A 10,399-nucleotide genomic window follows, 5' to 3' on the forward strand; every position below is an offset into this window, starting at 1 on the left:
CCTACTTTTCCCTCTCCCTCTGCCTGCCGTTCCCCCTGCTTGTGCGTGCTCTCTCTGCCAAATAAATAAATAAAATCTTTTTTAAAAAATGGAATGAACCTCTTTGGGGCAGTGCATTTGGGGGGATAGGACCATAGTCCCTATCCCAACATAGTGAAAAAAATGCATACAGAAAACATTTTAGAGAAGAAGAACAGTGAGGTCTTTTGCCTGTCACAGGGGCTATAGTCTTCAAAAATTCTCCAAAAAAACCTAGTTCATACATGTACAGACAGGATCATTTAACAAAATTACATTGAGATGTTCATTCCTGACTTCCTGCGTTAGTAACACTTTTACATTTCCTTATGCTGTGCCTTGTATTCCCACTGATGCTGGCTGGCTGGGTCCAAGGGCCCAGAGGGGGGTCCTGCAGAACCAACTAAGAGGGCCCTTGGCTTCCAGCAGGACAGAAATCAAACACTAGCTGAGAGGAAGTCAGAACAATGTTTATTGAAGGCAGAGAGAGATCGCAGATACAAACCAAGCATCCAGGAGACTTGGAAAGGAAAGGGGAGTGAGTCTTGTCTTTGCTTGGGGCCTGGGGGTTTTTTTTTGTTGTTTTTTTTTTAAAGATTTTATTTATTTATTTGAGACAGAGAGAATGAGAGAGAGAGCACATGAGATGGGGGAGGGTCAGAGGCAGAAGCAGGCTCCCCGCCGAGCAGGGAGCCCGATGCGGGACTCGATCCAGGGACTCCAGGATCATGACCTGAGCCGAAGGCAGTCGCTTAACCAACTGAGCCACCCAGGCGCCCGGGGTTTTTATCGAGGATGCTGATCTGGGGCTTGTGTCTTCTCAGGCATCCAGGAACAAAGACAAGTGTTTAAGTGTTCTCTGTAAGTCACTTATGCCCTGGAGCCAGGGGTCCAGATGAGTCAGTGGCCTTGGGAAACGTTCAGGACGACCCTACCCAGTCACTCCTTAGACGTTACCTATTGTGCTGGGAAACTCCAAAGAAATCCTTAAGTCCATGACCTTTACAAGAAGGACATGCATAATCCATTCGATAAGGCCTGTGTGAGGCAGGTTGCAGGTCCTGGCAAGAATAGAAGCAGCAAGGGGAAGGGACGCCTGGCTGGCTCAGTCCATAGAGCATGTGATTCCTGATCTCAGGGTTGTGAGTTTGAGCTCTACACTGGGTGTAGAGATGACTTAAAAATTTAAAATAAATAATAATTTAAAAAAAAAGAATAGAAGCAGGAAAAAGAGCGAAAAAAGCAGGCTTTCATGGGGTCTCTTATTCATTCCATTACTGGAAGCCTGCACCTCCCACTCCTCTGCACTCATTTTGCCCAGCCCCCTCCCTCTGGCAACCATCAATTTATGTTTATAGGTCTTCCAATTGGAATTTTTTTTTTTAATTTGACAGAGAGAGAGCACAAGTAGGCAGAGAGGCAGGCAGAGGGAGAGGGAGAAGCAGACTCCCCACTGAGCAGGGAGCCCAACACTGGGCTCCATCCCAGGACCCGGATCATGATGTGAGCCAAAAGCAGATGCTTAACCAACTGACCCACCCAGACGCCCCCAGTTGGAATTTTTTAAAGGATTGCTATTGCAGTCTAAATCCTCCAAGCAATTTCTCTCCTAGAAAGTACAAGCAAATGAAATTGAAATTTTAAAAAATTGTACTGATACAACACATAAGTGAAACTCTCCGTGTTCCTGCCCCAGAAGAGAAAATGAAGCTGTTGTTTCTACGGGCATTTCCAGCAAGTGTTGGTGGGACAGCCCTATCCGACATATTCTGTAAGAGCACTTTTCTGTAACTTTTTCATCCAGATTTTATATGAGAAGTCACCTAAAAATTTAAATGGGAACATACATAACACTTTCCTCCACAATTTAAAGGTACTCTTTTCATTTTCTTTCGTTTTTTTTTTTCCTCTCAAATCTTTCCATTTTCTACCCACTTTTTATTTGGTCATTTTTCTGTTCTTCACAGCTGTGAAAGTGAATCCTGCTCTCTGAGGGGTCCTATTTATGCCACTCTCACCTGGCTGACTCATCACATCTCCTCTTTACCACCTAGCTGTTAAGAAGTAAAGAGGGAAGGAATAGTGACTGGAAAAAGAAAAGAAGAACGTCGAAATATAATAATGGGATTTGTATTTACATGAAATAATATGTCCAAGTTTCTTTCTTTTACTCAGTTGACCCCTTTTTGATCAGAAATTGAAATATATAGAGAACATATCCTTACAGAAAAACCCCTATTTTTAAAAGGTTAGGTGACAAATTGCCATGTGATCCAACAGTTCCACTTCTGCGTGTATATATAGAATTTCAAAGAATTGAAAGCAGGAATTTGAAGAGATTTGTTCATAGCAGCAATAGCCAAGAGGTACACACAGCCCAGTGTCCATTGATGGATGGATGGAGAACCAAAACGTGGTCTATCCATGCAGTGGCGTATGATTCAGCCCTAAAACGGAAGGAAATTCTGACACATGCTACCACACGGAAGAACTCTGAGGACATTATGCTAAGAGAAATCAGCCAGTCACAGAAGGGCGAATACCATAAGATTCTGCTTACACGAGGTACCTAGAGCAAACTCAAGAGACACAAAGTAGAATGACAGCTGCTAGGGCCTAGCGGGAGGGGGACCAGGAGTTAGTGTTTAATGGGGACAGAGTCTCAGTGTTGCAAAATGAAAAATGTGACTATGTTACACTGTATCTTGCACAGCAATGTGAATGTACTTAACACTGCTCAACTGTATCACCCTCTCACCGGTTGTGAGAAATAGTGTAATTTATACTAAGAGATACATATTTGGTCTTCCTCCCAATTTCTGGCGTAGAGCTCCTAAAAATCTTGGAATTTCCTATGATGAGAGCAATAAAGTTGTCTTTTGTTGCATTCGTGAGGGGACTTTTAGACCTAAGGTTGGGGGCTGGTTGCCAGTGAGCCGGTGATTAGAGGTTTGAACTCTCAGTCCATTCCCCTGATCTCTGGGGCGACCAGAAACTTAAATCATCTTGAATACTTTGTGGAAGTTGCACATGAGAGAGGGCTTCAGCTGCCTCCTTTTTCCCTTCAGACTTTCTAGTTGGGTTTTTCTCTGCAGTTTGTCTTCTGACTCAGGTGGAAGGCCCTGAGGGCAAAGCCTCCCCTGATTTGAACTGAAACTATCCCCTCAAGCAGTAAAGATTGCCCCAACCAGCAAGATCCGCCATGATTGACTCCCAGACAATGATCCATTTGACCTTCACTGCCTACCTGCCTGGATCCACCCTCCTTTGCCCCATATTTTCTTTATATAAACCTGGAAGTATTTTCAGCACTTTGGAGACAGTCTTTGAGATGCTAGTCTGAAGTCTTCCTGGTGTTATCCTCACTGAAATAAATCCCTTCCTTGGCACCCCCCCCCACTCCTCTCTACCTTTGGGGATTTTGTCAGCGGTGAGTGGACCACCTGGTCTGTTTGGGACCCCCGGAGTCAGGCGCTCTTGCCTCCTGGCACCCCAGCTATACACGTGTTTTTCTACATGTGGCATTGTGTTTAATCTGGATCCTAAAATGACTCAGAATTTCCTGGAGTAGTATTCCTTAGTCCCATCCTGTTTCCAAGTGAATTAGACACTTGGATGTGTTTTTGAGCTAAAACAAAATACCTGGATACAGTTATAAGCTAGAATAATCACTGTATCTTTAATTACTTGCTATTTGTGAACAGCAATAATTATGATAACTTATTCTGTTTCCAATCTAGGCCAACCGTCCTATTTAAAGGACTGAATATGCAGTTCAAACCATTAAAATAACCCTGTGAGGACCTGGAAAGTGAGAGCCCATCAGGCAGAAATCCATGTAGGCAGCATCCAGAAGCTTCTGACTCATGTCATTTACCACAAGGGTCTGGTCCTTGGATGTCAGTGTCCCCGGCCTGACCCAAAGTAGGGACTTTAATGAGAGATTCTGTCCCATAAAATCGAAACCTCCCAGGGCTCTATCAAAAGTGAATTCACCTCACTTCACACTTTAGGGCACTCGAAGGATCATTCCCTTGGTTTACAAGAAACCAGTTTGAAAAAAACAAAATCTGTCTCTGAGAAGCTGTAATCACACAGATTTATATGCAGATTCACATTACCTGGGTGCTCCAAAACACAGCAACCTATGTATTTATTTAGAGTGGTCTGAGGCTGGTGGGACACCCAGGGACTCAACACAAGTCAGTACAGACCCTGGGGTACTTGCACACACTTTATCATAGGCTCAAAGGATGCTGGCAAATAATTTTCCAAAGAAAAAGAGTAGATGACTGTTTAAAAAAATCAGTAAACATAGGAGGAAACAAGTTCCCTAAGAATCAGGAGAAACTATAATATAAACAGTATAAATTAACCCATTTTTGAACGAACTCTAGTATTCTTCCCCAACAATTATAACACCAGTCCAATTATGAGAAAATCCTCAGACAACTCCAAACTGAGGAATATTCTGCAAAATACCTCAAAACTGTCAAGACCACAGAAAGCTAGGGGAGGATGAGGAACTATCACAAACAGTCAGGGCCTAGTTGAGAGGGTGACTCAGTGCCCTGTGGTGTTCAGGATGGGATCCTGGAACAGAAGGAGGAAGCCAGCGGGAAAGCTATTGAAATCCAAATGAGGTCATGAGTTTAGTTAATAGCAATGAACCAATGTTAATGTCTTAGTTTTGACAAACTCACCACGGTTCTAGAAGATACTCCAGTAGAGGAAACTGGGTGAAGGGTATTTGTGAAGTCTGTATTATTTCTGTAAGTCTTTAATTATTCCAATAATTAAACTTTTCTGCAACCTTTCTGTAAGTCTTTAATTATTCCAAAATTTTTTTTTAAAAATGTATATGAAACACACTGAAATTTTAGGAATAAAAAATGCAATTATTGAAATTAAAATAAAATTGATGATAGATAGATTGGAGACCGGACTCATAAAGAGGAAGTTGGTGAAATGTAGAAAGCAAACACTACCGGAATTATTAAGAGAAAATACAGTGGGAGAATTTAACTCATCTGTAGCAGAAATGAAGAGTTTAAGCAGACCAAAAAGTGATGAGAATAGTTTTACTAAACATAATCCACAGGGCGTCTGGGTGGTTCAGTCGGTTAAGCGTCTGCCTTCGGCTCAGGTCATGATCCCAGGGTCCTGGGATCGAGTGGCACATCGGGCTCCTTGCTCAGCGGGAGGCCTGCTTCTCCCTCTCCCTCTGCCTGTCTGCCACTCCCCCTGCTTATGCTCTCTTTCTCACTATCTCTGTCTCTGTGTCAAATAAAAATAAATAAAATCTTTAAAATAAATAAATAAATAAATAAATAAATAAATAAATAAACATAATCCACAACCTTAATTTAATTGAGATCATATCTGATTTTATGGTATTAATGGGATACCCGACAAAGTCTCAAAAATAACATTAAATCTGGTTTCATGGATATGTAACATTGTGCAGCTGTCTTTCATCATCAACACGAAAGTGTTATTTTGTGTTTCATGTTATTCATACCCACCACTGGGTAGGTTCCATTCTGTACAAATTACACTTGATTTAGCACATCTCCCATTCATGGTCATTTAGGTGGTTTGTGATTATGCTCTTATTTTTTGAACCTTGCAATTAAATTAGAAATCAGCATCTCCGTCTTGAGATGTAGAGTCTATGGAAGTATCTCTGACATGTGCACAAGTATACTATTTAAAGAATGATGGTTGGGGGTGCCTGGGTGGCTCAGTCGGTTGAGCGTCTGCCTTCAGCTCAGGTCATGATCCCAGGGTCCTGGGATCGAGCCCCGCATCGGGCTCCCTGCTCGGCGGAGAGCCTGCCTCTCCCTCTCTCTCGGCCTGCTACTCTGCCTTCTTGTGCTCTCTCTCTGTGTCAAATAAATAAATAAATAATCTTTAAAAAACAGATAAAGAACGATGGTTGTAGCACTGTGACTTTCTCCTTCACTCGTGGTCAGCTTAGTGTTGTGGGGCTTTCTGTCGCCGCGTGGAGTCTCTACCACGAGCCATTGGCTGCCACATGGCTGGTGTAGGTGGTGGTAGACTTCAGACAGCAGTAGTCACATCCCGTCGTCAATTACGCCACGTGAGTGGGGGCTTGTGAGGTCCGTTCCTGTGGCCACCACAGGCACCATTTGTAGGACTCAGTGTACACCCTGAAGCAATGGCTTTTTTATGCTATTATGTCCCCTTCTAGTCTATCTTTTGATAGAATATATGGATTTGAGAACGAGGGGTAACAGCAAGAGTGGCCTTGTTCACCACCGCTCCCAGTGACTCACCTAGGGACTCTGTGTGTCCCATCCCACACAGTTCCAGGCTCTATGGGTCTGGAGGTCTTGGCTCCCAGAGGGAGGATGTTTCCAATCAGGGGCACAGTAAGAGTTATGCTAAGCTTTAAACTGTGGCTGCCACCTGGTCATTTTGGACAACGTGTGCCAAAAGACCAGTAGGATCTTGACAGGGAAAATAAGCACAGGATGTAAGTCAATAGGGGTTAACCCACCAAAGACTTAAGATAGAATGGATAATTTTCCATGAGCATATCTGCTTCAAAATACTCAAAGAAACAATTCACAAAACTAAAGGAAAAATAAATTAATTAACAACCAGAGTGAGAGATTTGCATTCTCCCCTCTCAGAACCCACTAGAGCAAGCAGAATATAAGATTATAGGAGAACTATCACCATCACTCTGTGTCCCTGTCTTAAGACTCAACCCACAGCAAGCACTGACACTCATCATGGATCCTTGGCATCTCTGCTGTGGGAATTAGAGGGCATGCGGAACCAATGCCAACCAACATGGAGCTCTGGCTAGTGCTTTTGCAGTGAGTAATAATGGTGGAGACGAACCATGAGAGAAGATGCACTCTGAGAAACAAACTGAGGGTTCTAGAGGGGAGGGGGTGGGAGGATGGGTTAGCCTGGTGGTGGGTATTGAGGAGGGCACATTCTGCATGGAGCACTGGGTGTTATGCACAAACAATGAATCATGGAACACTTCATCTAGAACTAATGATGTAATGTATGGGGATTAACATAATAAAATAAAATAAAATTAAAAAAAGAAGTCTTATGTCTCTGACTCAAGAGTCTTATGTCTTCTGCCGGCATCTAGGCAACAGTTCAGGCTAATTTGTCGGCTTGCAAAAAAATAAAATCCCAGACCCTGCACAATTCTTACCACAGGCCCAGAGGGCTCATCCACACAGACACTGCCATCCCAAGTTTCAGATCCCACTCCTTCCCCATCAGGTATTCATACCCCTGTGTAGCCCCCTCCTCTTGAATCCGGGCTGGCCCTATGAGTCATTGCTGGCCAGTAAAATGTGGTGGAAGTGACATAGTATGTCTGCTGAGACCAGGACAAGACACTTTGTAGCTTCTGCTCAGGGGGTTAGAACACTTGCTCCAGGGAAGCCAGCTACCCTTTAAGAAGTCCAACTACACGGGCCCCTGGGTGGCTCAGTTGGTTAAACATTCAACTCTTGGTTTCATCACAGGTCATGACCTCAGGGTCCTGAGATCGAGCCCTATGTTGGGCTCTGTGCTCAGCAGGGAGTCTGAGGGAGTCTACTTGAGATTCTTTCCCTCTGCCCCTCTTCTCCCCCCAAATAAATAAATCTTAAATAAAAAAAAAAAGAGAGAAAGAAGTCCAATTACCCTGGGACCACCAGGCTTTGAGAAAGCCCCAAACTAGCCACAGACTGGGGAAAGAGATGCCAGACCAGAGCCCACTAAAGCTCAGATGCCAGGCACAGGAGTGGAGAATCCTTCAAATGGGTCTGATGAATTCAGCCCCACCCACCATATGAGAGTAACAGTGTTAGAGAATCCCAGTGAGAACAAGGAAGCTGAGCCCAGCTCACTGCCAAAACCATCAGGCATCGTAGTAAACTGTTTTAAGTCACAGAGATCGGATGTGTTTGTTACACAGCAACAGTTAGGAGGACGCAGGATCAGGAAGGGGGCTAAGCATGGATGTGCAGGTGAAGCCTGGCTTCAGCCGAGCTCCACAGAGAGCTCTTAAGTGAAAATCATCCTGTGATTCTCTGAACAGCCTCGAAACAAAGGAGCAGGGCTTTTGCATGCAACCTCCCCTGCCCAAGAGAGAGTCACTGGCCAAGAGGCTGGGCTTCCCAGCCTAGGCTTCAGTTGCTGGTGGCATATGGCAGCCCCTTAACCTCAGACCTGTAGTAGTGGGGGATGGGCACAGCAACCAGACGGTGAACGGGGGTCTGTCACATTCCCTCAACGTCACCCGATCCCCAGACACCAACAGCTCTTGTCCGTGTCATGGAAATAACATCTAACTCATCTTCTACTTCCACCCTTATCAAGACCTTCCAGTCTCCACACAGCATCCAGAATGATCTCTTGCACTGAGTTAGTCTGGGCACTCGGGTTGAAATCTTCCACTGGATTCCCATTGTCCCTAATGAATTTCAAACTCCTCAGCCTACCCCACAAGGAGCCTAGTGGTCTGGCCCTGCTGAACTCTTCATGCTCAACCAATGGCTCCGTCCCCTCCACTGGGGTCCCCTCCACCGGCCTTCCTGGGGTTCTGACTCTCGAGGCTCTGCGTTGGCTCAGGGCCGTGCACCAGCTGTAGCTCTTCCACGAGGGTTCTCCTCAGCTGCCCCCGCCTGAGGAAATAGGGAGGGAGGGAGGGTGAAAGAACAAAAGCATTTTTACTCTGGAGAAAAATTAAAATCTGTCTTAGGAGGCATGAGTAATTGCAGGCAGCTTGGGTATTAGAAAAAAATGATTTCTGCATATAAACAGGGATAATAGATAAAAAAATATATATATATTTAACAGCCAGCATGGCATAGACAGCAACCAGATGAGAATGGACTTCAGCTGAGGTCTGGAGCAGATCTGCAGGCCAGCTGGGCCTGGGAAGCAAGGTGGCCAGGGGTGGAGGCAGTGGGGGGAGCGAGGACAGCAAATCCTAGCCTAGTTCAAGACAGCAGCTACTTTCAAACGATCCAGATGTATTCCAATATTCAGGAACCAGCGTTGATGTGCTAATGTGTCCTGGCTTGAATATAGCCCTGAGGTAGAGAGCTTTAGCAAGTCTGGGGCCATACCATATACAATTTGGTGCCCTACTTTCTTCAGTTCAGCAGTAGATTGCGAACGTTTTTCTAAGTTGGGCACTTTCTGTGTTTATCTCTTTGCTTCCAGAAAGGATTTGAGGTAATTTAGTTTTGAACCAGAATAAGAGCATTGGGGGACTCTTCAGGCCACAGAAAATTCTTTTGAACTACGTGCTCCCTAATCATGCGTTCCTCTCCCTTTTGTAAGTCTATCTGCTTCACTGTTACATCCTAGATCCTTCCACTGTCCCTCCATCAATGGACGTGGGAGACAAACATCTGTTGAAGAAATGAAGGAAGAGGGTGACACTGAATGCAGTCAAAACAACAAGGGTGGGGAGAGAAGCTAACTCACATTCTTGCATTATGATTACTTGGGTAACTCAAAGGAACATAGAACTAGCATTTGCCTGGAAGCAATTCCCTGGTGGTCTGCCCAAGATGTTTCATCTGATCAACACACAGGAGGGCAGCAGTATTCGGCCTTCTGCTTGAGTCTTGTGTAGATCCTAGTAGGAACAAAGACAATGCGTGTACGTTTCTTGACACTTAAATGACATAAATGCTCAGTCAAGGTGAAACTTCCCTCGCAGGAAATCCTCCTCTCATTTGAACTCACGTTTCAGGTCGTTGGGATAAGCACATTACCTCTCCAGTTAGTTACAGAGTTCCGCCTGTGCTGTGGATAAAACATGACCAAAATACAGAGCTAAGATAATTCACGATGATTCTTGCAGGTAATTTCAGTTCTTCCGTATGTCACACCCTCTGCGTTTTCTTTGCTTTCCAGATATTTACTTCTCTCAGTTCATGTATTCATGGGTTTTACATTTTTTCAACATCTGTGAGTGCCAGTGATGTGGTCTGGAGTGGGGTTCGGGAGCCACCTGCCGAGAAAGAATTCTTGAGATGTTTTCGGTGCAAAGAAAGGTGTTTTTATTATAGCACAGGGACAGGACCTGCGGGCAGAAAAAGCTGCATTATAAGTGGGAGAAGTGACTGATTTTCTATCCTATGGAGCGGAGGGGGATGTTAGGGCCCCAGGAAATTGAGTCTATAAGTTTCTGGAGGTCTAGCTATTGATAAAATTGCTTTTTTCCTTGTAAATCATCAAGACAGTTGCAAACTGATGGAAACTCCTGCCCTGTGTGACTGTGATCGCTATCAGTTAACCATTTGCTGTCCCCCTTCCTGTGCTCTTGGGCGGCCAGGGTGCCCAAGGAATGTAGCATTCATCCCTCCTGGGGCAGAGGTGGGGT

The sequence above is a fragment of the Leptonychotes weddellii genome, chromosome 2 (genome assembly GCF_054177405.1).
Source record: "Leptonychotes weddellii isolate Sample4059 chromosome 2, ASM5417740v2, whole genome shotgun sequence".
NCBI classification, from domain to species: domain Eukaryota; kingdom Metazoa; phylum Chordata; class Mammalia; order Carnivora; family Phocidae; genus Leptonychotes; species Leptonychotes weddellii.